The 26,398-nt window shown below is 35.7% G+C and overlaps 1 protein-coding gene across 24 annotated transcripts in view; it reads left to right on the forward strand.

The window, feature by feature from the left end:
* Nucleotides 1-26,398, forward strand: part of BAZ2B (bromodomain adjacent to zinc finger domain 2B) — a 434,969-nt gene that overhangs the window by 230,390 nt on the left and 178,181 nt on the right. Inside the window, exon 1 of one of the 24 annotated variants that reach the window (XM_078451219.2) lies at nucleotides 17,289-17,870. The exons of the other annotated variants lie outside the window; for them this stretch is intronic. The gene's annotated coding sequence lies outside the window, so the exon portion shown is untranslated. Of the gene's footprint in view, nucleotides 1-17,288; nucleotides 17,871-26,398 lie in introns of those variants that run through there. 24 annotated transcript variants of the gene reach the window in all.

Raw genomic sequence — 26,398 nt, forward strand, 5'->3', positions numbered from 1 at the left:
AGTAGAGGCTAAAGTCTGGGATTGTGATGCCTCCTGCTTTGGTCTTCTTCTTCAAATTACTTTGGCTATTCGGGGCCTTTTGTGTTTCCATACAAATTTCAGGATTGCTTGTTCTAGTTTCGAGAAGAATGCTGGTGCAATTTTGATTGGGATTGCATTGAATGTGTAGATAGCTTTGGGTAGTATTGACATTTTGACAATATTTATTCTTCCAATCCATGAGCATGGAATGTTTTTCCATTTCGTTATATCTTCTTCAATTTCCTTCATAAGCTTTCTATAGTTTTCAGCATACAGATCTTTTATATCTTTGGTTAGATTTTTTCCTAGGTATTTTATGCTTCTTGGTGCAGTTATGAATGGGATCAGTTTCTTTATTTGTCTTTCTGTTGCTTCATTGTTAGTGTATAAGAATGCAACGGATTTCTGTACATTGATTTTGTATCCTGCAACTTTGCTAAATTCATGTATCAGTTCTAGCAGACTTCTGGTGGAGTCTATCGGATTTTCCATGTATAACATCATGTCATCTGCAAAAAGTGAAAGCTTAACTTCATCTTTGCCAATTTTGATGCCTTTGATTTCCTTTTGTTGTCTGATTGCTGATGCTAGAACTTCCAACACTATGTTAAACAACAGTGGTGAGAGTGGACATCCCTGTCGTGTTCCTGATCTCAGGGAAAAAGCTCTCAGTTTTTCCCCATTGAGGATGATGTTAGCTGTGGGCTTTTCATAAATGGCCTTTATGATCTTTAAGTATGTTCCTTCTATCCCGACTTTCTCAAGGGTTTTTATTAAGAAAGGGTGCTGGATTTTGTCAAAGGCCTTTTCTGCATCGATTGACAGGATCATATGGTTCTTATCTTTTCTTTTATTAATGTGATGTATCACGTTGATTGATTTGCGAATGTTGAACCAGCCCTGCATTCCAGGAATGAATCCCACTTGATCATGGTGAATAATTCTTTTTATATGCTGTTGAATTCGATTTGCTAGTATCTTATTGAGAATTTTTGCATCCATATTCATCAGGGATATTGGCCTGTAGTTCTCTTTTTTACTGGGTCTCTGTCTGGTTTAGGAATCAAAGTAATACTGGCTTCATAGAATGAGTCTGGAAGTTTTCCTTCCCTTTCTATTTCTTGGAATAGCTTGAGAAGGATAGGTATTATCTCTGCTTTAAACGTCTGGTAGAACTCCCCTGGGAAGCCATCTGGTCCTGGACTCTTATTCGTTGGGAGATTTTTGATGACCGATTCAATTTCTTCGCTGGTTATGGGTCTGTTCAAGCTTTCTGTTTTCTCCTGATTGAGTTGTGGAAGCGTGTGGGTGTTTAGGAATTGGTCCATTTCTTCCACGTTGTCCAGTTTGTTGGCATATAATTTTTCATAGTATTCCCTGATAATTGCTTGTATCTCTGAGGGATTGGTTGTAATAATTCCATTTTCATTCATGATTTTATCTATTTGGGTCATCTCCCTTTTCTTTTTGAGAAGCCTGGCTAGAGGTTTGTCAATTTTGTTTATTTTTTCAAAAAACCAACTCTTGGTTTCGTTGATCTATAATGCTCTACATCTATGATGCTCTACAGTTTTTTTAGATTCTGTATTGTTTATTTCTGCTCTGATCTTCATTATTTCTCTTCTGCTGGATTTAGGCTGTGTTTGCGGTTCTGCTTCTATTTCCTTTAGGTGTGCTGTTAGATTTTGTATTTGGGATTTTTCTTGTTTCTTGAGATAGGCCTGGATTGCAATGTATTTTCCTCTCAGGACTGCCTTCGCTGCATCCCAAAGCATTTGGATTGTTGTATTTTCATTTTCATTTGTTTCCATATATTTTTTAATTTCTTCTCTAATTGCCTGGTGACCCATTCATTCTTTAGTAGGGTGTTCTTTAACCTCCATGCTTTTGGAGGTTTTCCAGACTTTTTCCTGTGGTTGATTTCAAGCTTCATAGCATTCTGGTCTGAAAGTATGCATGGTATGATTTCAATTCTTGTATACTTATGAAGGGCTGTTTTGTGACCCAGTATGTGATATATCTTGGAGAATGTTCCATGTGCTCTCGAGAAGAAAGTATATTCTGTTGTTTTGGGATGCAGAGTTCTAAATATATCTGTCAAGTCCATCTGATCCAATGTATCATTCAGGGCCCTTGTTTCTATATTGACCATGTGTCTAGATGATCTATCCATTTCTGTAAGTGGAGTGTTAAAGTCCCCTGCAATTACCACATTCTTATCAATAAGGTTGCTTATGTTTGTGAGGAATTGTTTTATATATCTGGGGGCTCCTATATTCGGCGCATAGACATTTATAATTGTTAGCTCTTCCTGATGGATAGACCCTGTAATTATTATATAATGCCCTTCTTCATCTCTTGTTACAGCCTTTAATTTAAAGTCTAGTTTGTCTGATATAAGTATGGCTACTCCAGCTTTCTTTTGACTTCCAGTGGCATGATAAATAGTTCTCCATCCCCTCACTCTCAATCTGAAGGTGTCCTCAGGTCTAAAATGAGTCTCTTGTAGACAACAAATAGATGGGTCTTGGTTTTTTATCCATTCTGATACCCTATGTCTTTTGGTTGGCGCATTTAATCCATTTACATTCAGTGTTATTATAGAAAGATATGGGTTCAGAGTCATTGTGATGTCTGTAGGTTTCATGCTTGTAGCGATGTTTCTGGTACTTTGTCTCACAGGATCCCCCTTAGGATCTCTTGTAGGGCTGGTTTAGTGGTGACGAATTCCTTCAGTTTTTGTTTGTTTGGGAAGACCTTTATCTCTCCTTCTATTCTAAATGACAGACTTGCTGGATAAAGGATTCTCGGCTGCATATTTTTTCTGTTCATCACATTGAAGATCTCCTGCCATTCCTTTCTGGCCTGCCAAGTTTCAGTAGAGAGATCGGTCACGAGTCTTATAGGTCTCCCTTTATATGTTAGAGCATGTTTAGCTGCTTTCAGAATTTTCTCTTTATCGTTGTATTTTGCCAGTTTCACTATGATATGTCATTCAGAAGATGGATTCAAGTTAAGTCTGAAGGGAGTTCTCTGTGCCTCTTGGATTTCATTGCCTTTTTCCTTCCCCAGATCCAGGAAGTTCTCAGCTATTATTTCTTCAAGAACACCTTCAGCACCTTTCCCTCTCTCTTCCTCCTCTGGAATACCAATTATGCGTATATTATTTCTCTTTAGTGCATCACTTAGTTCTCTAATTTTCCCCTCATACTCTTGGATTTTTTTTATCTCTTTCTCAGCTTCTTCCTTTTCCATAATTTTATCGTCTAGTTCACCTCTTCTCTCCTCTGCCTCTTCAATCCGAGCCGTAGTTGTCTCCATTTTATTTTGCAGCTCGTTGATAGCCTTTTTTAGCTCCTCCTGGCTGTTCCTTACTCCCTTGATCTCTGTAGCAAGAGATTCTCTGCTGTCCTTTATACTGTTTTCAAGCCCAGCGATTAATTTTATGACTATTATTCTAAATTCACTTTCTGTTATAGTGTTTAAATCATTTTTGATCAGTTTGTTAGCTGTTGTTATTTCCTGGACTTTTTTCTGAAGGGAATTCTTCCGTTTCGTCATTTTGGATAGTCCCTGGAGTGGTGCGGACTGCGGGGCACTTCCCCTGTGCTGTCTTGAATAACTTGCGTTGGTGGGCGGGGCCCCAGTCAGACCTGATGTCTGCCCCCAGCCCACCGCTGGGGCCACAGTCAGACTGGTGTGTGCCTTCTCTTCCCCTCTCCTAGAGGCGGGATTCACTGTGGTATGGCGTGGCCCATCTGAGCTACTTGCACACTGCCAGGCTTGTGGTGCTGGGGATCTGGCGTATTAGCTGGGGTGGATCGTCAAGGTGCACAGGGTTGGGAGGGGTAGGCTCAGCTTGCTTTTCCTTCAGAGATCTGCTTCCGGAGGGGCCCTGCGGCACCAGGAGGGAGTCAGACCTGCAGAGGGATGGATCCACAGAAGCACAGCTTTGGGTGTTTGCGCGGTGCAAGCAAGTTCTCTGGCAGGAACCGGTTCCCTTTGGGATTTTGGCTGGGGGATGGGCGAGGGAGATGGCACTGGCGAGCGCCTTTATTCCCCGCCAGGCTGATCTCTGTCGTCCGGGGCTGAACAACTCTCCCTCCTGTTGTCCTCCCGCCCTCCCGTTCTCCGATCAGAGCTGTTAGCTTATAACCTTCCAGATGTCAAGTCCCGCTTGCTCTCGGAACACACTCCGTCCAGCCCCTCCGCTTTTGCCAGCCAGACTCGGGGGCTCTGCTTGGCCGGGGGGTCGCCCCTCCGCCCGGCTCCCTCCCTCCAGTCTGTGGAGTGTGCACTGCCTCTCCGCCCTTCCTACCCTCTTCCGTGGGCCTCTCGTCTGTGCTTGGCTCCGGAGACTCCATTCTGGTAGTCTTCTGGCGGTTTTTTGGGTTATTTAGGCAGGTGTAGGTGGAAGCTAAGTGATCAGGAGCATGCGCGGTGAGCCCAGCATCCTCCTAGGCCGCCATCTTCCAATACTATTCCTATTAATGGATATGTTGATAGGTAGCTATTTTACCCATTATCTATTTTTAATTTTAATTTAATTATTATTATTTTTAAATAATCTCTACACCCAACATAGGGCTTGAATTCACAACCCTGAGATCACAAGACATCTGTTCTACCAACTGAGGCAGCCAGATGCTCCCCCATTATTTTTTTTGTTATGAAGTAAATAACCTATGGGAGAGGTTAAATGATGATTAGTGAATTATTCAATAGTGAATTATTGAGTGCTTAGTACATGCAAGTGCTGAGGGTAAGGCAGTGAGCAGAACAGACTCTGCACTCATGGGGCTTATATTCTATGAGCAAAAGGGATAATGGCTAATAAATTGATATTTAATATGTGAGATGACAACCAACACTGAAGAGAGATGAAGCAAATAACGGGTCATGAGTGCAAGGGTTGTGGAATTAGTATTTCTTTCAGGGTGGTCAGCGAAGCCCTGTCTAATAAGATGACAGTTTAACAAGGATCGTAAGAACGTTTGGGGAGCAAGTCATGCATATATCTAAGTGAGGACTATTCCAAGGAAAGCAGTAAATGCAAAGACATTAAGGGAGACTATGTTGGGCATATTTGAAGAGCAATAAGGAAACCAGCATGACTGAAGTGGTGTGAGCCAATGGAGAATAATAAATGAAGTCATAGAAGTTTCACCTAAACTTACATTTGAGATTTAATTCTTTTTTTAAGGGAAGACTTAAAAAAATTATGTTCTAAGCTTAACCAAAGCCCACACTGTTGCTAAACCAGCAGTCCCCAAAGTAGTCTCAGTAGAGCATTGGTTGTATGGAGTGAGCATTGCAAGAAAAACAGTTCCATGGTCAAATAAGTTTAGAAAACATAGGGTTAATGTTAAAGTTACAAAATTCATTTTAAAAGCTGTTTCTGTGCATCTGTTAATATGCTAATAAGTTTTGTGAATCTAAGGGGTACTTGGGTGGCTCAGTCCTGAAGCTTCCAACTTTAGCTCAGGTCATGATCTCATGGCTTGTGGGTTTGTGTCCCACATCAGGCTCTATGCTGACAGCTCAAAGCCTGGAGCCTGCTTCAGATTCTGTGTTTCCCTCTCTCTCTGCCTCTCCCCCAGTCATACTCTGTGTCTCTGTCTGTCTGTCTCTCTCTGTCTCAAAAATAAATAAACATAATGTTTTTAAATTATGTTTTGTGAATCTCCAACTCATTTGACCCTCCCTTCAAAGATCGTCTTATGGTACTAGTGTTTTTCATGCCCTGGTAAATACTGTGTTATCTAATACTACAGGTTAACTATGAGTTAACTAAAAGTTAATAAAAGCATTTCTACAAAGCTGTTTCATAAGTTCTCTGTTTACCTTAAGTCAACACCTCTCCCTGCCTGCTTTTATAATGAAGACTATAGTTCTTTTTTTTTTTTTCTTTAAATATTTCTCAAATCCATCCTTTCTTTTCTATTTACGATGCTTAAATCTTTATGTAGGTTTGCATCATGCCTTACTTAGGATGTCACTATCGCCTTCCACCTGGTGGTTCTGCCTCTAGTCTTGCTGTGTCCAAATTCATCATCCTCTCAGTGACAATTTAATTGACATCACAAATCTAACTAGATTATTCACCTACTTAAAATAATTTACTAGCTTCCCATCAAACAGAATAAAATTTAATCTAATTTGCATGGCATATGAAATCTTCCATAATCTGTCTCCTGCCTACATCCAAAATTTTGCCTAAATCTCCCATACTTAGTGCTCTCTAACTTTAAGACCATGTATACTTCCTAAAGCATGCAGTGGACATACAGTTCTTTTGCCTTTGTTCAGTGCTATTATGTCTTCCTGACACAGCCTTCTTTTGGTGAGTAGACTAATTTTTCCACTCTTAAAGGTTTAGAACAGCTGTAATTTTCCCCCAAGAACACGTACAAGTTCTTCCTAAGTCAGGTGCACTGATGTATAATTCTGACAAAGCACTTGTAAGAATAAAATAAAAATATATGTTGTATCCACTCTTTAGATCCTATACCTTGTATGTATCTTAAGTGTTTTGCTGTAATAGGATACCAAATAAATGTTGAAATTATTTCTATTAAGTAGTTGAAAACCTTCTGATAGACAGATTTATCATTTTCTCCTTTTTCTAGTTTAAAATCTGTTTGGATTATAAAATTAAATGTAATATATAAAACTTTTAGAAGAAAACATAAGGGAAAATCTACGGGACCTAACTTGGTGAAGAGTTCTTATACATGACACAAAATCCACAAAATCCATAAAAGAAAAAAAAATCAGTGGAGATCAGTAATTTGGACTTTATAAAACTTAAAACCTTTTGCTTTCCAAAACACAAGCTACATACTAGGAGACAATATTTGAAAACCACAAATCTGACAAAGTACTCATATCTCAGATATATAAAAACTCTCAAACTCAACAGTAAAAATGCCAACAGTCCAGTTAGAAAATGGCTAAAAGAGATGAAGAAACATGTGACCAAAGAGAATGTACAGATATCAGGTGAGTACATGAAAAGACGTTCAACATCACAAGCCATCAGGGAAATGCACAAATGAGCTATCACTACTCACGCATCAGAACAGCCAAAATAAAACATAGTGACATACATCAAATGCTGGCAAGGATGTGGAGAAAAATGGAACTTTTATACATTGCTGCTGGGAATGTAAAATGGCACAACCACTCTGGGAAAGAGTTTGACAGTTTATTTAAGAAAAAAAAAAAGAAACAAACAGCTAAACATACCCTTACTACATGACCAAACCACCACCACACTCCTGAGCATATATCCCAGCAAAATGTACATATTTGTTCATTGCAGCTTTATTTGTAATAGCCAAAATTGGAAACAACCAAAATGTCTTGCAATAGGTGAATGGCTAGGGGTCCCTGGGTGGCTCAGTCGGTTAAGCGTCCGACTTCGGCTCAGGTCATGATCTCACAGCTTGTGAGTTCAAGCCCCGCGTCGAGCTCTGTGCTGACGGCTCGGAGCCTGGAGCCTCTTCAGATTCTGTGTCTTTCTGTCTCTCTGTGCCCCTCCCCTGCTCACACTCTGTCTCTCTCTGTCTCTCAAAAATAAATTAAAAAATTAAAAATAAGTAAAATAAATAAGTGAATGGCTAAAGACAGTATGGTATGTCCATTTTGTGCAGTACTACTCAGCACTAAAAAGGTTCCAATTATTGATACACATAACAATTGGATAGATCTCAAGGGCATTAGGTTGAGTGAAAAAAGCCAAACTGAAAAGGTCACTATGATTCCACCTATATAAAGACGAAATTATAGAGTTCAAGAACAAATTAGTGGTTATCAGGATTTGGGATGCTGAAGGAGAGGTTTGGGTGTGACTGTAAAAGAGTGTCATGAGAGAGATCTTTGTGATGATGGGATAGTTCCATATCTTGATTGCATTGTTGGTTACATGAATCTACACATAGGATAAAACACAGAACTATACATACATATTGTAGTTTACTGGTTTTGATATTGTGCTATAGTTATGTAAAGTTTTGCAACTTTCTATACATATATAGTTATTTCAAAATTAAAAGTTAGAAAACTATGTTTTTTTTCTTCTTCTACCTCTCCACCCATCTCTGAGAAAAAAAGTTTGCCTGATACTCCCACGTTCATTGCAGCATTACTTATAATACCCAAGACATGGAAATAACCTAAGTGTCCATCAATGGGTGAATGGGTAATTATATACAATGGAATATTAGCCACAAAAAGAAGGCAATCCTGCTATTTTTGACAACATGGATGGACCCTGAGAGCATTGTGCTAGGTGAAGTGAGACTGAGAAAAACCAATACCATGTGATCTCACTTACACGTGGAATCTAAAACAAAAAAAACAAAAAACAAAGAAAACCCCAAAACACACACAAAAGGAACAAAAATTGGGACTCATAGATACAAAGCATAGATTGTTGGTTGCCAGAGGTGGGGGATGGGCAAAATGAGTGAAGGTGGTCAAAGGTGCACACTTCCATTTGTAAAATAATAAGTCCTGGTAAAAACAAACAAAAAACCTATTTCCCCTCCACACTAAACCTAAAAATTTATTCTTTTTTTTTTTTTTTTTAACTTTTTTTCCTTTTCATTGTCCTCCAGAGACTGGTTTCATTGATCATTCATAAAACAATTCATCTTCTCTTATTAAAGATATATATGTTAAAATGTGTAGCTCTAGGTCATTTAATTGCTCTATACTATTTCATTATATAAACATTCTACAATCTTTTAATTTATTCATTTTCCAATATTTCATTATAAACATAGTGCTGCAAATTACATTTTTGTATATGCCCCTTTATGCACATGTGTGAGTTTTCTGGGTTATATATGTAGAAGTGGAATTACTGTGATATAGACTATGTACAGCTTTGATTTTATTACATACTAATTTTTTCTAGCTGGTCATACCAGTTTACACCAGTAGTGCATAAGAGATTTCCTGTTTTACATTCTTGCAAACTTTTGGGATTTCTTTACTTTTTCCCTTCCCACTCCCTCTATATAGAACCTGCTATGAAGTCCAACAGGTTTTACTTCTATAATATAAATTAAAAAAAATTTTTTTTAGTGTTTATTTTTGAGAGAGAAAGAGAGCATGAGCAGGGGAGGAGCAGAGAGAGAGGGAGACACAGAATCCGAAGCAGGCTTCAGGCTCTGAGCTGCCAGCACAGAGCCTGACTTGGGACTCAAACTCACGAGTGGTCAAACTCAAGAGAGTGAGATCATGACCTGAGCCAAAGTTGGACGCTTAACCAACTGAGCCACCCAGGTGACCCTATAATTTTTTTATTTCTTGCTCTACTTTGACTGCCTAACAGAAAAAAAATTGATTATTCTTGTCTTTCATACTCATCTTTGTATTTCTGATTCTACTCCCACAACCTCTTGCCTAAACTATTGCAACAGACTGAACATTTCAGTATCCCTATTGGAACTCTCTTCCTGTCCCAATCCATCCTACTTGACACTGCCAGATCAATATTTCTAATGCAGGTGGCTTACCATTGTTTGCAGCATTAAATTTAAGTACTTAATATAGTATTCAAGGTTGTCTCCAATAAGGTCATAAACTACCTTTTCAGCCGTATCTCCCACTATTTTCTACATATGCCATATATACTAGCCATAGTAGATTACATTCATTCATTGATTGATTAATTCATTCAAACAGGTATTTAATGCTCTTACAGGACTATACAGGTATATTAACACTTGAGTTCTATGGGTGTTACTGTCATAAAATGAACAACTCATGATTCTTTTTTTTTAAGTTTCTTTATTTATTTTGAGAGAGAGTGTGTGTGCACCGACAAGAGAGGAACAGAAAAAGAGGGAGAGAGAGAGAGAGAGAGAGAGAGAATCCCAAGCAAGAGAGGGAGAGAGAGAGAATCCCAAGCAAGAGAGGGAGAGAGAGAGAATCCCAAGCAGGCTCTGTGCTGTCAGCACAGAACCCAACACAGAGCTTCAGCTCACAAACCGTGAGATCATGACCTGAGTGGAAATCAAGAGTCGGGCACTTAACTGACCCAGCCACCCAGGCACCTTAGATTCTGGTTAGGGAGCGTGCAAGCTGCCTCAAGCTGTTCTTCAAATATACCCAGACCTTTTCAGCTTCTGCTTCTCAGCATATGTCTTCTCTCCACTGAAGATGCCATTTTTTCAGGGCACCTAGGTGGCTCAGTCGGTTGAGCGACCGGCTTTGGCTCAGGTCATGATCTCACAGTTCGTGAGTTCCAGCCCTGCATCGGGCTCTGTGCTGATAGCTCAGAGCCTGGAGCCTGCTTCAGAGTCTGTGTCTCCCTCTCTCTCTGTCCCTTCCCCACTCATGCTCTGTCTCTCTCTGTCTCTCAAAAATGAATAAACGTTAAAAAAAAATTTTTTTTAAATGATGCCATTTTTTCTGGTTCCTCCAACACAGCCACTTTTGCCTTTCAAAATCCTACATACTTTTCAAAGTCTGCTTCAGATGTCACCTTTCATGAAGCCTTTTCTGAGGTCCTCAGTTAATTATGCTTCCATAGTTATATTGCTTTTATGGCACTTGTTATATCCCATATATTTGTCTTAACCCTTCCAAGGTGATCAGTAGAATACTTGGTCCATTCATCTACGTTGCCCTTGTAGCACTTCACATAATGTCTCGTATAATGGTAGGCATACTATTAACTAAAATAATTAAATTAAAATCTCATATTAGTGAAAGAAATCTAGCTTGCGCCAATTAGAACAATTTGGGGAAAGATCAATTTGAGTAACAAAAAAATGCTTTATTATGTAATTCAATCTAGGGTTCTTAGTTTAAAACACCACAGAATAAAGTAAACAGGTTTCTCTATAGTATAGTGATCTTTAAGATTTTACTTTGATGAACAGCAAATTTTATTTGTGATCAGTATAACAGTTGTTTAGTTTGTTTTTAGGCTCTCAAGTTTCTTTAAGTCAGAGTTTTTCAAACTGTACCCTGAAGAAACATATGAGGTAGTTCTGTTGAGATGCCTTGGCTACTGCTGGGTGCCTCCTTGGCCCCAAAGAGTAGGCCTTCATTTATTTTTTACTCTGTGGGGCTTCCTCACAAGATTCTATTTAAGAAAGAACTCTTCTGTTGAAAAATTTAAAATAATTGCTAAGGATATGTAAATGCTGCTGTTTTACTATTTATTTAATATTTTCTAAGATCTTACATAAAAGATATTATTCTTGCCCCCTTATTCTTTTATCACCACAAATGTCAAATCAGTAGTCAATAGGAGTATGAAACTTATTTTTTTATATTAAATATAATTTATTGTCTAATTAGTTTCCATATGAGTATGAAACTTCAAGTCATTAAGCAAATGCTAGGTAATGGACTTTGAGTATGACAAGTAAATTGTTCATCCTCTGAATGTTCTGCATTTTACTGTGGATTTTTGTGGAGTTGTTAGAATATCAGAAGTCACTGGAATTGGTATACAAATTCTTAGGTAGGCTGAAGAATTTTCTAGACCATGGCTTCTTCACTTTTAAGGTACATAAGATTCTGATTCAGTAGGTTTGGGTGGGGGCTTGAGAATCTTCATTTCTAAGAAGCAGCTGGAATGTTGGTCGTCTGTGGACCACACTTTTAGTAGCAAGGAGCTAGATGACTTTCCAAATCCCATCACTACATTTTAGGATTGTATCCCTTGCCCCTTTGCCTGAGTGAAAGTAGGTTTTCAGTATTGCCATAAATATTTGTTTCAACTGGCTGTTTCCCTATGGTCGGCTTCATATTTTGTCATTTTAACAGAAATTTCTGGGTTTTTTAAGGAAATACCTTGTGTGTATGGATTAATGATTGTTCTGTGATTATGTGTTTCTTTGCTTAAAATCATCCTTCATGGCTTTTAAAATAGTCTGGAGAACTCTTAGACTGTCAGTAGCAACTTTCAGACAGTTTAAATTATAAGGAATATTCAGTTTACTTTTACAACAGATATTGAAGGATATTGTTTGAGGTTAGATATTAAGGTACTACAAAAATAAAAACAGAGAACTTAATTTTGTTTGACTAAGGCTGTTTTAATTGGTATAAGTATTGCTATTTTTAAAAGTTGTTATTATCATGAATTAGTAGCAATTATATACCACAGCAGGTTAGTCTGTTCATTTTATTTGTAGCACACATGAATTGAAAAACCTAATTGTGTAAACAGTCAACCAATAGGACAGTCATTTAGTTAAATAGCTTATACTAAAAAAATAAATTAATTAATTATGAGGGACATTAGTGCTTTTTTAAAAAAGATATATAATATCAAGTACTTTCATAGTCTTTTGGGCCTTTACAGAAATATGTAATAACTAAATCATAAAATAATAAATTTTTAAGAAAATTGTCAGAATTATTTACTTTTGATTAATGGAAATTGGTGATTAACTTTGTAGACCAGGACGGCAGAGCATTTTTGGGGAGAAAAATTATGATTTTAATCTAAAAGCATTAGAATAATTTGCATGTTGATAGTTATTCTATCAGCCCCACATTATTTCACTTAATAACTCTCTGTAGTAGAAATTGCTGGAGGATTTATATCATTACAAAAATGGCTTTAAAATATATTCTTTTTTAAATTTCTTATTACATAAGCAAGCACTAATATTGCTCTAAAAACTGTTATGTGGAATTTTATGTCAAGTCTTGATAAAAGTTTTTTTCAGATCTGATCCAACTATTTTGTATAGAAATAAGCCTCCTTTGTTTCTTCTGGTAGCATCCATTGATTTTTTTTTTTCGTAAGGTACATTAATAGTGCTGATAGAAGCAGAACAATTGGAATTTACATTAAAAATAAATGTGATGAATAAAAAGCATTACACTATGATATTATAGTCTTGATTTTGCTTTACAAAGTTCCGAAATCTAAAGGACAAAAATACTGACAAGGTCAAGAAGAAAATGAAAGAAAGAACAAACGATGCAAAAAGAAAATGACACTGAGGTCTTGGTTTAATACATATGTATTCCAGGTTGATGGTTGATTTCATTAGCAAATCTCATTGTTATGCAATGTCTGTTCTTCTGCAGCAAAATGAATATTGTATTCTCACTGGCTCTGCGTGTATCTATTATGTGGCAATAAATGAAAAAATATATATTTGTAGCTTCCTTTGGTTTCTTCTTTCCGGTTTGCTTTTTAGGAAGAGAGAGAAAATTGGATTATATTCTTTCTTTTGTTGTTTAGTTGGTTTGAAAGCTTTTCGATTTATTTTAGACATATGTTTTCTACTTTTGTTCTTTGAGGTAAACAATTATAAGGCGGTTAATATTGTGACCATTTTAATTATCCTATAACTTTTTAAATGACTAGAATATAATCTTGATTGATTTAAGCTGCTAATTGACATGAGCTTCTTAAGCATATGCTTTCTAACATTTTTAAATGTTAGAAGTGCTTTTTATTATCGCAAGAAAAATGTTAAGCAAGTGTACACATTATGCCAAATGTAAATACCGCTACCTTTTGCAATAGCGAAAATTGAACATTGAGATTAACTATATACTTAGATTGAATTTTCATAAAAGAGGAAATTCAGATATAACACATTTTAGTGGCTACACATTGAAAAAGTTCATTTAATAAGGGAGTAGGCTGCCTAACTCTTTGGGTTATGTATATGAGTTCAAATATGGACCAAACTATATTAGACACAGTTGTTATTTAATTTTGGTCATTTTTAGGTCTGACAATTTTATCAAATATGTTTGATTTTTGGCAGTGTTCTCAAAAGTTGTTCTTACAACTAAAATTCCTTAGACCATCTTGAAAGTAGAAAAGCCTAAGGTTTGATTTAATATGGGTTGACTGTGTACACCATTTAGAAATTACCTATATAGTAAAAAATGGCCTCTGGCTCACCTGATGCAATCTTAATAAATATCTTGGTCATGTTGGACAAACATGAGCTGTAATAAATATGTACAGCAGTTTATTAATGCGTAAGTTAATTTGTACTTAAGGTGTTTGCATCTTATGATTCACAGTGAGTAATATAGAATAAGGAATTTCCAAATTTAGTAAGGGAGGTTCCTAAAATAATTAGAGAATAATATAGAGCTAAATCAAGTAGAGAAAGAAGGTTTCATGGGACCAAATAGGCTGTGAGAGAGGAGAATGCTGAAAGTGATAAGGTCTAAGCTGATAATGAGAAGGAAAAGCAATGGGAAACAGAACATAAACTTGGCATCTTTGGGAGACTGAGAAGCACCCAACTCAGCTGTAATGGAAGATGTGATTTGCTACTACTTATTTGCCACATGTGAAAATCAGGTTGTAACATTGTTAAATTTTAGTGGTATTCAGTCCAGATATGTGGTATTTTGAGATACTACCATTGCCAACTTTGTTTTTCTTGTATAATAAAATGAGAGATAGGAATTCTGTTTGTATTAATTTCACTACTGTCTTCCATTCCTCCCCCAACCAAGAATATTAAAAGCAAATGCTATAAAAGCACTCAAAAATCATGCTCTAAAATGAATCTAAACTGGTGCAGACTGAATGACAACTTAGGAATCTAGAAACCCTAAGTTAGATTTCTTTACCCTAGTTAGAAATACCAAACTAAGGAGGAATAAAAGTCATCATAGATTGGGCTCTCAGGCTGTTGGATTGAGCAGGATTGTGGAAAGTCACTAACAAAGAAGAGAGGAACTATTGTAAGTAAAAAAAAAGACAAGTTCCCTTTTAAGTATCTAGACTTACCTAACTACCAGTGTCTTCCCTTGTCTGATGTGGAACCACAGTTAGAGCTTGCATGCCCTGTTTTTACTTGCTCATCCAGCAAAAGAACCTGAATTTAGAAAATAAAGTATGAATTTGGAACATGAGAGTAGACTGTGAATTTAACAAGAGGTCCTTGGGGATGGTTAGTGTTTGTTTAAAAAAAAAAAAAATAGATTAGACAAATTACAGAAGCTTTCCTAGCAAGATGGCTTATTTTCTGGGTAACTTTTCATTGTGTTATGACCTCAGCTTGTGCTAAGGAAATGTTAAAAGAAAGTTTCATATGAAGTTTGTTATTTAATTTCTGTAAAGATGCTGTGGGAAAAAAATTTGAATTGTCCAGTGTTACTTTATTAAAAAGTATAAAAGAAATTTCTCTCAATTCGGAGTGCTAGGAAAAGCCTTGGTGCTGGTTTGTAACACATATTACAGAGAATTAAAATTTTGTAATTTGATCTTGTTTCCCACTTTACTTCCATAGCTAGGAAGCTCAGAGCTGAACCACCCACATCTTAGAATTGTGTAAGGCAACTGTGATAGGTGTTTCTGTGTTTCAAGTTTACCTTGTGTTTCATCTTCCTTCCTCTTATTTTTCCCTTTATTCATGTTAATTTATATTTTGAAAGCATCTGTTCTACTACTCATATTTCTGTAAGTCACATTAAATTATTTTGGAATAAAATGGGATATAAATAACCAATAAAAGCTTATTTATTGCCAGCAGAAGACAAGCAAATAAAAGCAGGAACCTTTCTCCCTGGTGTCCCCTCCCCTGTCTCCTCTTTTCTTTCTGTATAAATTTCTTAAGTCATGGATGACTAATCTCCTGTGTGGTTTCTTAGACTTGCCAGGCGGGCAGGGGAATCCTTTCTGAAGCTTTTTGCCTGTACAGGGCTACCAGGTATAGCTAGCTCATTGTGCTAAGTGTGCCTACACAAGAGTGCCTGACTTGAGAGAAACAAGTAAGGCTGAAATACATCCTAGAGGAGGAAAGGGTGCCTTTTTCTCATATGTGAGCTCAGAGGGGTCTTTTTCTAACTCACAGAGGACCACATATATTACCCTGGTTTTAGCCCCAGCCCTTTCAGCTGAATTGTAAATTCTTAATACCAAAACTTGCTGCTTGTTGGTAACAGCTATCTTGAATGAAACAAAATTTCAAATTTATCTTCGTTACTTTTATATTTTTATTTCATTATCCTCTAAATTTGACTTATTATAGAAAGCTAAGATAGTCGTGGATCTTTGAAATAACTGAACTGATAATTTTCTAATTTAAACTTTACTTTTGTTTTGGTATATGAATCACAGTCAAAGCTACATATTTAATTATGAATAATATGTTAAATTTTCTATAAAGGGAATAAGTAAGGGCTTTGTTTTGTTTTTCAGGTAACTGTAGAATAGTTGAATTATTTCATTTGACCAAGAAATTCAGCTGGACCTGTTAACTCCTTAGTCATAGTTTTCTGAAAATTTGCTATTTCATGTGTCATTGTAGTAAAGGTGGTGATTAGCGACTTGTGTTAATGTTTAATATTGAATACACACTCCTTTCCAATGACACATATTGTTTGTAAATGAGACCCATTCTGAGTTTCTGTACTCTCGGCACAATTTTCTATACTTGGGTGTTCTGTTATTAATTTCTTTTGTTTTCTATTTCAGTACATTAGAATTTTATTTGCAAATAGAGTAAATATGATTTAAATAATATAATTTAATGCCGTGATATGATTATATTGTTGTAAAAGGGTCATTAAGAGCTTTTTGCCTTAAAATCAAAACAGTCTATGTTCTTAGTAGTTACGAAATAGATGCATGCATGGCCTTGGTATAAATAGAATTAAGATAAATGCAGTTTTGTAGATTAAGAAAAAAATCGCCTAAATATTTTTAAAGTAGTGAATTAGTTTATCACGTTGACAGAGTATGTGTTTGTTTGTTTCATACCCTTAGGTAATTTAAACCAACCCTCGTTCACCTATACTAGAAATTTCAGACAGGGAAAAAAACAGCAGTTTTGGGGGGAAAAAAACTAGGGACAAGAAAACTTAGTCTTCAAGCTAACAATATTTTTTTGAGATGCTCACAGATAAATATTTTCAGTTTTGTTTTCTTTTTGAAATATGAATTTTAAAGGATGCTGGGAATAGCTTCGAGTTGTGTAAACTTTTTGATTCAGATAATTGAGATAGTTTTTTTTCAAAGACTGCCACATAAATTATAAAGTAATATTTTTGTAGGAGCTTGTCCTGATAAAAATAGGTTTATGCTTTGACTAAAATTTAATTATAACTCAGAAACTTCTTTTATCTACTTTCTTGAAGCAGTTGAAATTTAAAGACTTTTCTTTATATTTAGCAGGTTTTTGAACAGTTATTCTTAGTTGTTTTTTTTTTTTTTTAATATACCTTGTTAGCATTGCCTTGTCTTTTACAATTTACTTGCCAGAAGTAATTTTCAAAACCTACTTAAACAGATTCATTTTCAAGCATTCCTTATTATAAACTGTGCCTATGCATGTCAGGAATAAACCCTCCTTAGAAAAAGGAAGAAGGAACTCCTTATTGTCTGTTTTGACGTTAATAAAATTAAGAAGAGCGATTACTTGAGACATCCACTTTACCTGGCTTAGTTTTGTCACGTGAGCATTCACGTTTACTGGTGATCTAAGTGCTCCACCTGCCTTTCAGTTTGTTTACCAGGAAATCAAGATGTGTAAACTGCAGGAAGTACTATTTGACCCTCTCCGACAGTATCTCATTACAATAATTGCTAATCTCTGAATAAGACAGCCATGTTTTGTGAGTAACTGAGGGAGAGAGGTTGTGTTAGGTAGATTTTAGGTGTTTCAACAAATAGAGCATTGTAAATGCTTACTTGGATTATGTTTTCATGATAGCTTTTGATTAAAAGACATGTGGTGACCTTTGGGGTCAGCAAAGCTAGGACACAATAGTAGGTATTCTTTCATTCCTTTTAACTGAAAAATACCACGGCTTGTTGTTTTGGAGTGCTGTCACTGCTCTGAATCGAAAGGATAATGGCTACTTCCTGATTAAACCCACTCTCCACAGTAAGCTGTTAATGTTATACTGTATGTCTTTTTCTCTTGTAAATGCAGTAGTATTTGGTGTTTTCTTTACTTTTTAGCATTGTCTTTTCATAGATATATGTGTTATAAATATATCCTGAAGTTTAAGTTTACAATTAGAGTTGAAACTAGTGTTTTAAGTTTGGAGAATTGTTTTTTAAATGAAGAGTATTTCTGTGTGGTCTCATATACTCATTGTAGATTTTGGTTCAAGAAATTGGTTTTTTAAAAAGACATTGAAATGATAAATTATATTCGACTGCCACTTTCTTGGCTTTCTAAGGAAAAATTTAAAAACAACTTATGTGGTAAATCAGGTTTTTTCAGGGAATATTTGGATAAATTAATTTTACTTTTGTTTACTAGATTTCATAAATCTGTTTACATTTGTCATAATTATTGTTGATAATTGTTTTAATTATTAAATTATTGTTTTTAGATTAGTTAAGAGATCCTTGTGATGTAAAAACAATATTAAGTACTCGCAATATAAGAAGGGAATAATGAGCTTCTTAGTTTTAATCCTAAAGCTGGCAGTCACTCCATCTGTGTTCTTGGGACAATCATCTAAACTGCTTGCCTCAGTTTTCTTGTCTACTGCCCATATGAGTGTTTAGTAAAATGTGTATGTTTGTTTATTTCTTTGTGTCAGTACAAACTATAAAGAAAATTAGTTTTCACAAGTATTTTGTAAAATGGAGAACTGACTCTGGAGATAGAGTAGGAAAACATTTAGGAGTCACAGTAGGCAGGGAAATAATAGGAAAATTATTTCTATTATAAAACAACAGAAACATTTTTATTATAAAATAAGAGAAAATAAGGTTTAAAATAAACACCATAAAATTGGTCTTTTAATTTGGACTGAATTGTTAGTTTTGCTCAGTTCTTAATACAACATTACCAAAAGATTATATTTATTGTTGGATACATGACTAAAATGACAAGTGAAAACCTTGGAGGTGATTTAGTAAAGAGTCACAAATGTACTTAAATCTTTTTCTCAAAAGTCTCATATCTGGAAATGAGATTATTCAGAGTAGAAGGAAGAATGTGCATATATATTAAAGGCCTATAAGCATAGTTTATCTAAATAGTAAGATATTTGATTAGAAAAAAATTTTTTTAATGTTAATTTATTTTCAAGAGAGAGAGACAGAGACAGAGCATGAGCAGGGGAGGAACAGAGAGAGAGGGAGACACGGAATTAGAAGGAGGCTCCAGGCTCCGAACTGTCAGCACAGAGCCCAATGCAGGACTCGAACCCATGAACCATGAGATCATGACCTGAGCTGACTTAACTGACTGAGTCAACCAGGCACCCCAAGTTGTTTTATTTTTAAACTCTAGTAGTAGGTATCCTGGCCATTTAAAAGAAAACATTATGAAATTATTAAACATTAAAGGCAATTATTGAATATAGTTTAGAACCTAACATCTAGAAATACTTAAAAATATTCTGGGATAATATAAATATAATTCTATTTTGTTGAGTTAATGTATTTTCTTTTCCAAAATGCTTATCAAAATTATTTTAGGTAACTCAATAATTTTTAATATATATTATTGGTGCTTTCTAGGAGATTCTAAAGATTATATTTAGTGAATATTTTAGCTTAGTCAAGTTATTGAAATAGGACTTATAATAGTTCCTCTATTTAATTTGTGATAACAAGTAATAGATTTCAATTATTGACTGCTTAATATGTACCAATCACTGAGCTAATTCTGTTGTAGGAGATAGAAACATTTACCTTTACTCTTTTAGAGTTCTTTTTGTCTGGGCCTGAAAATTAAATGGACTCAAAATAGATCAACAGGACAAAAGCATACACATGTATTTAATAAAAGTTTTGTGTGACATGGGAGACTGCATAAGAAATGATGACCCAAAGAAATGGCAAAACCTACTTGTTTTATATTAAGTTGCACAAAGAGAGGCAATTGTGGAAAAGTGACTAACCTATGTGCAGAGGCCAAAGGGAGAGAATAATTATTTTTAACAAAGTCTGTTTGTGTAGGATTAATTTAGTCTCAACTTTTTGTCCTTGATGATAAGAGTGTTACTTTCCTTCTGGTATAGGGAGGACATCTTTAATACAAGAATTTCAGTTTTTGCTTTTAAGAAAAAGAAGGAAGGTCATCTGCTTTCCTTATATTTACTGTTTTTCAAGTGCCTTTAACTCAAAATAGTCAATATGCTAGTGTTGCATGTTCTGAACTCCTTCACTATTACCTGTATTTTATATTCATGATAATCACTTGAGGTTTAGATACCATCATTACTCCTATTTGTACTGATAAGGAAATAGTGGTAGGGAATTTAAATAATTTCAACAGTGTTCCTTAGCCAGTAAGGGCCAGATTCAGACCAAAAACAGTAACAGAATCCAGAATCCAGAACTCAGTCTTCGGTGTCATGCCTTTAAGCATTGTGTTTATATTTTGGAGATAATAAGGTGCTTACACCTTGATTTAGATAGGTTTTTTTTCCCATCAGTTTATTAAATAATGCAGAGTACTTACTAAGTGTCAGGCACTATAAGGAAGTACTAGCAACAATAATGGAAAACAAAATAAAATTCTTTGTTTCAAGAAACAGTTTAGTTGAAGCGGCAGAAAATTAACAGGCTATTACATATTACAGTACAATGTGATAACCTATAATACTAGTCAGTGCAGGATGCAGGCAGCACAAGAAGTATCTAATGTATTCTTTTTTTTTTTCTCTTTTTTTAAAATTTTTTTAACGTTTATTTATTTTTTGAGACAGAGAGAGACAGAGCTTGAATGGGGGGAGGCTCAGAGAGAGAGAGGGAGACACAGAATCTGAAACAGGCTCCGGGCTCCGAGCTGTCAGCACAGAGCCCGACGCGGGGCTTGAACCCACGGACTGAGAGATCATGACCCGAGCCGAAGTCGGACACTTAACCAACTGAGCCACCCAGGCGCCCCTCTTTTTTTTTTCTTAATATTTGTTTATTTTTGAGAGAGAGTGTGCGAGAGTGGGGGGAGGGGCAGAGAGCGAGGGATACAGAGGATCTTGCTGCGGGTCTCAAACTGACAAACTGTGAGATCATGACCTGAGCTGAAGTTGGATGCTTAACCGACTGAGCCATCCAGGCATCCCTCTAATGTATTCCTTTATTCACATATTTAATTTGCATTTGGTGTGCTGTTCTAGGTACATGGGATATATCAGTAAATAAAACTTTCAAAGCTCTCTGCTCTTGTGGAACATACAGTGGGGTAGATAGAAACAATAAGCATGATAAATAAAGTGTATAGCATGTTTAAAGGTGACAAGTGTTATGGAAGATAGAAAAAGTAGAGCAGAATAAGGCTTTGGTGGTGATGGGTAGCAGAGGCTGAAGAGGGATTTACAGAGAAGGTGATATTTAACCAAAAACCAAGGAATTGGTTAGCTATGTGGAAATCTTTAGGAAGAGCCTTCCAGGTAGAAAGCTTGAGGCAGGAATATATGTCAATTGTTCAGAGTAATGAACAGAGACCATTGTGATTAGAGCAGAGTGAGGGGGGAAGGAGAGTAGAGGAGCTATTGACACAGGTAATGGGTAGAAGGGTCATTTCATATAGGACTTTACAGAACACTACAACGACTTTGAGGAGCCATTGCAGGGCTATCAGTAAATCTGTCTTATATTTTTAAAAGATCACTCCAGTTGCTGTTTTGAGACTGGTGGCATTGGCCACTAGTTAGAAGGCTAATAGAATAATCTGACTGAAGTTGGTAGCAAATTCTGGATGTTGTTAAGGTACAAGCAAAAAGGTCTTTCAATGGATTGGGTGTGGGATATGAGAAAAAGAAGACAAATGACTCTCAGGTTTTTGGCTGAGCAACTTAGAAGGATGGTGTTGCCATTGGCTGTGAGATGGGGAAGGGATTCAGATGGAACAAGTCTGGGATAGAGATGGGCATTCAGGACTTCGGTTTGGGATGTGATCGATTTTTAAGTGTCTGGAAGATATGCAAGTAGAGATTGTGGGAAGGCTTTCCAGAAGAGATACTATCTAAACTGAGGCTAAAGAATGAATTGGACTTACCTGGTCAAAGAGGTGCATTATGATGAGATTTGAGAGCATTCTTCATACACTTAAATGAATCTTGGCATTTTCTACTTTATGTATTTACAAACTCCAGAGTAACATCTAAAAAGTTATAATGTTTGGGACGCCTGGGTGGCTCAGTCAGTTAAGTGTCTGACTTTGGTTAAGTGTCTGACTTTGGCTCAGGTCACTATCTCCCAATTCAGGAGTTCGAGCCCCGCATTGGGCTCTGTGCTGTCAGCTCAGAGCCTGGAACCTGCTTTGGATTCTGTATCTCCCTTTCTCTCTGCCCCTCCCTCACTATCGCGCGCATGCTCTCTCTCTCTCCCTCCCAAAAATAAACATTAAAAAAATTTAAAAAGTTATAATATTTTGGAAAGCAATAAAATTGTTTATTTCAAAGAACAATTTATTCTGGATAGTTAAATTTTCAGAGTATTTCAGTGGCTACTATATTAATCAGTTGTACTGGGTGCTATTACATATGTTAATTCCCAGTATAGTGCCATAAAATAAATATTATCCCACTTTACACTTGGAGAAACTGAGTCTGAGGGAGATTCTAATTGCCTGAGGTCGTTGATATATTAAGTGATGGGTCTGGGTTCAAATCTAAATCTTTAGATTCTATTGCCTATGCTCATTTTAAAAAAGTCTGATATATTAAACTTCAAACATTTGTTTAAGGTTTCATGGAGTTGTCTTTTTTTGTTACCCTGTATTGGAACATAGGGATACCCTTGGGACATAAGGCTTATGGATTCTCCATCATAGAGTTAAAGCCATTTGTTGATGCTGTTTTGGGGGGTTTTGTTTTGTTTTGTTTTTCTTTTTAATTTCTGCACGACTTTCATACAATTACCTACTACTGACAGTCCCTCCACCCTCAGCCCTGTCCCCCTGCGTAGTGCTTAATACACGCTTAGAAAAATTACAGCTGCTATCATTATCATCTTTATCCCTCTTTCTAATATGCTGTGACCTTGAAATCACAATCCAAGTTTGTTGGAGTCATGTGTAAATTATAAAACCTCAGAGATTAAGGGCATGAGGACTTTTTAATTAATATAGAATGAGTTTAACTCATGTATTTTATCTGATGGAAACCTATTTTTGTTTCCTTCCCTTTATTGGCTGTTTTATGGGGAAGTGATTTGATAAATAGCTGTGTTTCTGACTGGAAAAGCAATATTCTCTGAGATGTCAGTGGATATTTTCACTGTAAAAGTGAATATAAGTCATTCTACTTCAGTAAAGAATAGAAGCATACTTGTTCATTGGAACAGATTTACTTTTGAGGTACTGATGCTATACTTTAAAAGCTTAAACATTTGCCTTTAGATCAAAATATAATTTATAGAATTTATGATATGTTTTTAAAAGCACACTTAAGAGAAGGTCATTCAGACATTCTGTAGAAAAGAAATATTTTAACAAAAGCATTTTGCACATTTTTAAAAGTACCAATTAAAAACTCCACTGTGGATTAAAATAGTCTGTATGCCTAACAGGTTATTTTAAGCATATACTAAAGACATATGTAGGAAATTTACCTAGTCTTTATATTTCTGTTCTATAACTATATGACTTTATTCCAAGTGCACTGTTTTATATATTTCCCAAATTTTTATGCTATTTTTCAAAGGAACAAGAAAAAAAAGATATTTATCCTTCCTATTTCTTTTTCTAAAGTCTACCTTCTTTTTCATTTTATACCCCAAAATACTTATGTATAATTTAAGACTGCTATAATTGTTTTTTAATTTTTTTCTCATTTATTTATTTTTTGAGAGGCAGAGAGAGAGAGAGAGAGTGAGACAGACAGCACGAGTGGGGGAGGGAAAGAGAGAGGGAGACACAGAATCTGAAGCAGGCTCCAGGCTCTAAGCTGTCAGTGCAGAGCCCGACATGGGGCTCAAAATCACAAACCATGAGATCATGACCTGAGCTGAAGTCGGCCACTTAACTGACTCAGCCACCCAGGTGCCCCAAGACTGCTGTAATCATTAAATGAGCTTTTTCAGTAAACAAAAATTTTGGTTGGCTGTTGTAACTTAATTATCTGTATAATTTCATGTTTTAGTTAATTCTTTTCAGGATTAGAAGTATATATCCTAAACACATCTACTTAGGCATAAAAAAATATTAGCGTATATGTTAAATGTTTGTATATTCCTCACCTATTTTGTTTTATTTCTTATTTGTATAGTGTCTTTGGGGAAAAAGAAAAATGGTCAGTCAGAAAATTTTCTGGTGAAAGTATCCTATTGCCTATTTTTAATAATTGTACTGAACTAGGGGCGCCTGTGTGGCTCAGTCAGTTCAGCGTCTGACTTCTGCCTCAGTCATAATCTTAGGTTTCATGGGTTTGAGGCCTGCATTGGGCTCTGTGTTGACACCTCAGAGCCTGGAGCCTACTTCAGATTCTGTGTCTCCCCCTCTCTCTGCCCCTCCCGCTCTTACTCTGTCTCTCTCTCTCTTTCTCTCTCAAAAATAAATAAAACATTAAAATAAATAATTACTACTGAACTAAATCTATTACATCCTTGATTAATTGTGGAGTGCCCAGCAAATGAGTATTCCAATCATATTTTTCTGAGACTGCTTTCTCTTAACATTTGTAACTGAAATTTTTACTCTCTATATTTGTGCAAATGTAGTATTATTTTTTTGAAGATTAGAAGATGGCAGAGAACTACTGGGTCCTAATTTGACAATTTGAGCTACTACTAATCTTGTTTGGTAAACAAAGCACAAACAGATATGAAATATTGGTCTTAATTTGATAATATGAGCATCTAATCTTGTTCTATAAACAAAGCATAATCAAATCTTAAACGTATAACAGTAATTTTAAAACACTAGTGATGCCAAAAAGAGGATAGGATTAATTGCTAAGTAAGTAATATAAACAAGTGAAATGTGATTTGAGAACAAGACAAAGGTCACTAAAATGACCAAGGAAGTCTGGAAAAAGGAAAAGGGACCTGAACTTCAAGCATTGAAGAAAGACTTCAAACATTAATTTTATAACATATTTCCTGAGATATTTCACATACTGCAATTTACAATTTATCCATTTAGGGTGTATAATCCAATGATTTGGGATATTCAGTAGTACTAAGTTTTTTAAGTTGTGGAAAAATATATAACATAAAAGTTGCCATTTTAAACATTTTTAAGTGTACAATTCATTGGCATTAATTACATTTACAATGTTGTCTGACAGTCACTGCTTTATTTTCAAAACTTTTTCATTACCCAAATGGAAACTCTGTAACCATTAAGCACTAATTAATTCTCCATTTCCCCCTTTCCCCAACCCCTGATAATCTTGAATCTACTTTCTGTCCCCATCAATTTGTCTATTCTAGATGTTTCCTGTAAGTCAAGTCATGTAATATCTGTCCTTTTGTGTCAGGTTTCTTTCACTTAGTATAATGTGCCAAGATTCATCTATGTTATATCATGTATCAGAGCCTCATTACTCTTTAGGGCTCAGTAATATCCCATTATCTATCTATCTATCTATCACATATATGACATACATATGTATGTATATATTTATGTATATATCACATTTATCCATTCATCTTTTGATGGATGTTTAAATGTACAAATATCTGTTCAGTACTCTGCTTTCAGTTATTTTCAGGGTATATATGTACCTTGGAATGAAATTGCTAGGTCATGTGGTAATTTGATGTTTAGCTTTTTGAGGAATCTGTTGTCTGCAGTGACTGCATCAAGCATTAATTTTTATTCTATCATACTATATATACAGGGGCATCTGGGTGGCTCAGTTGGTTGAGCCTCTGACTTCAGCCCAGGTCATGATCTCACGGTTTGTGGGTTCAAGCCCCACATTGGGCTTTCCACTGACAGCACGGAGCCTACTTCAGACTCTCTGTCTCCCTCTCTCTACCGCTCCCTGCTCATGCTCTCTCTCTCTCAAAAATAAATAAACATTAAAAATAACCTTTTATTATGCTATAGAGTATGTAAAAGATTAGACTGAATACTGGCTTCAGCACATAACATATGCTTTTCTTAAAAGGAGAAGAAAAGAAATGTGTACGTGTAAAAAGCCACCTCTTAAAGTGAATTTTAATAATTAAGCCTACTGGTAATGTAACTTCAGTGTAATTCTGCCCAAGGCTAAGATATTTTTTAGTTGCCTTTTCACATTATAAAGTAAAATCCCACTTAATTATATCTAACTGGAAAATACTCCCAATACATTCTTTTTAGTCATTTTATATTTATTTATTTCAGTTATATTAACATTTTATGCCTTTAAGTATTGAGAGAGACGACTGGTTTTTGAGATGACTTGTGAAAGTATAAATTCTAGAATTCAGTGTGAGTTAGTAGAACAGTGTTTACCTTTTTTAGATCAGTGAGGAGCCACTAAAGCCAAAAGACAGACTTATTTCACTGGC

The sequence above is a fragment of the Panthera onca genome, chromosome C1 (assembly GCF_046562875.1).
Source record: "Panthera onca isolate mPanOnc1 chromosome C1, mPanOnc1 haplotype 2, whole genome shotgun sequence".
NCBI lineage: Eukaryota > Metazoa > Chordata > Mammalia > Carnivora > Felidae > Panthera > Panthera onca.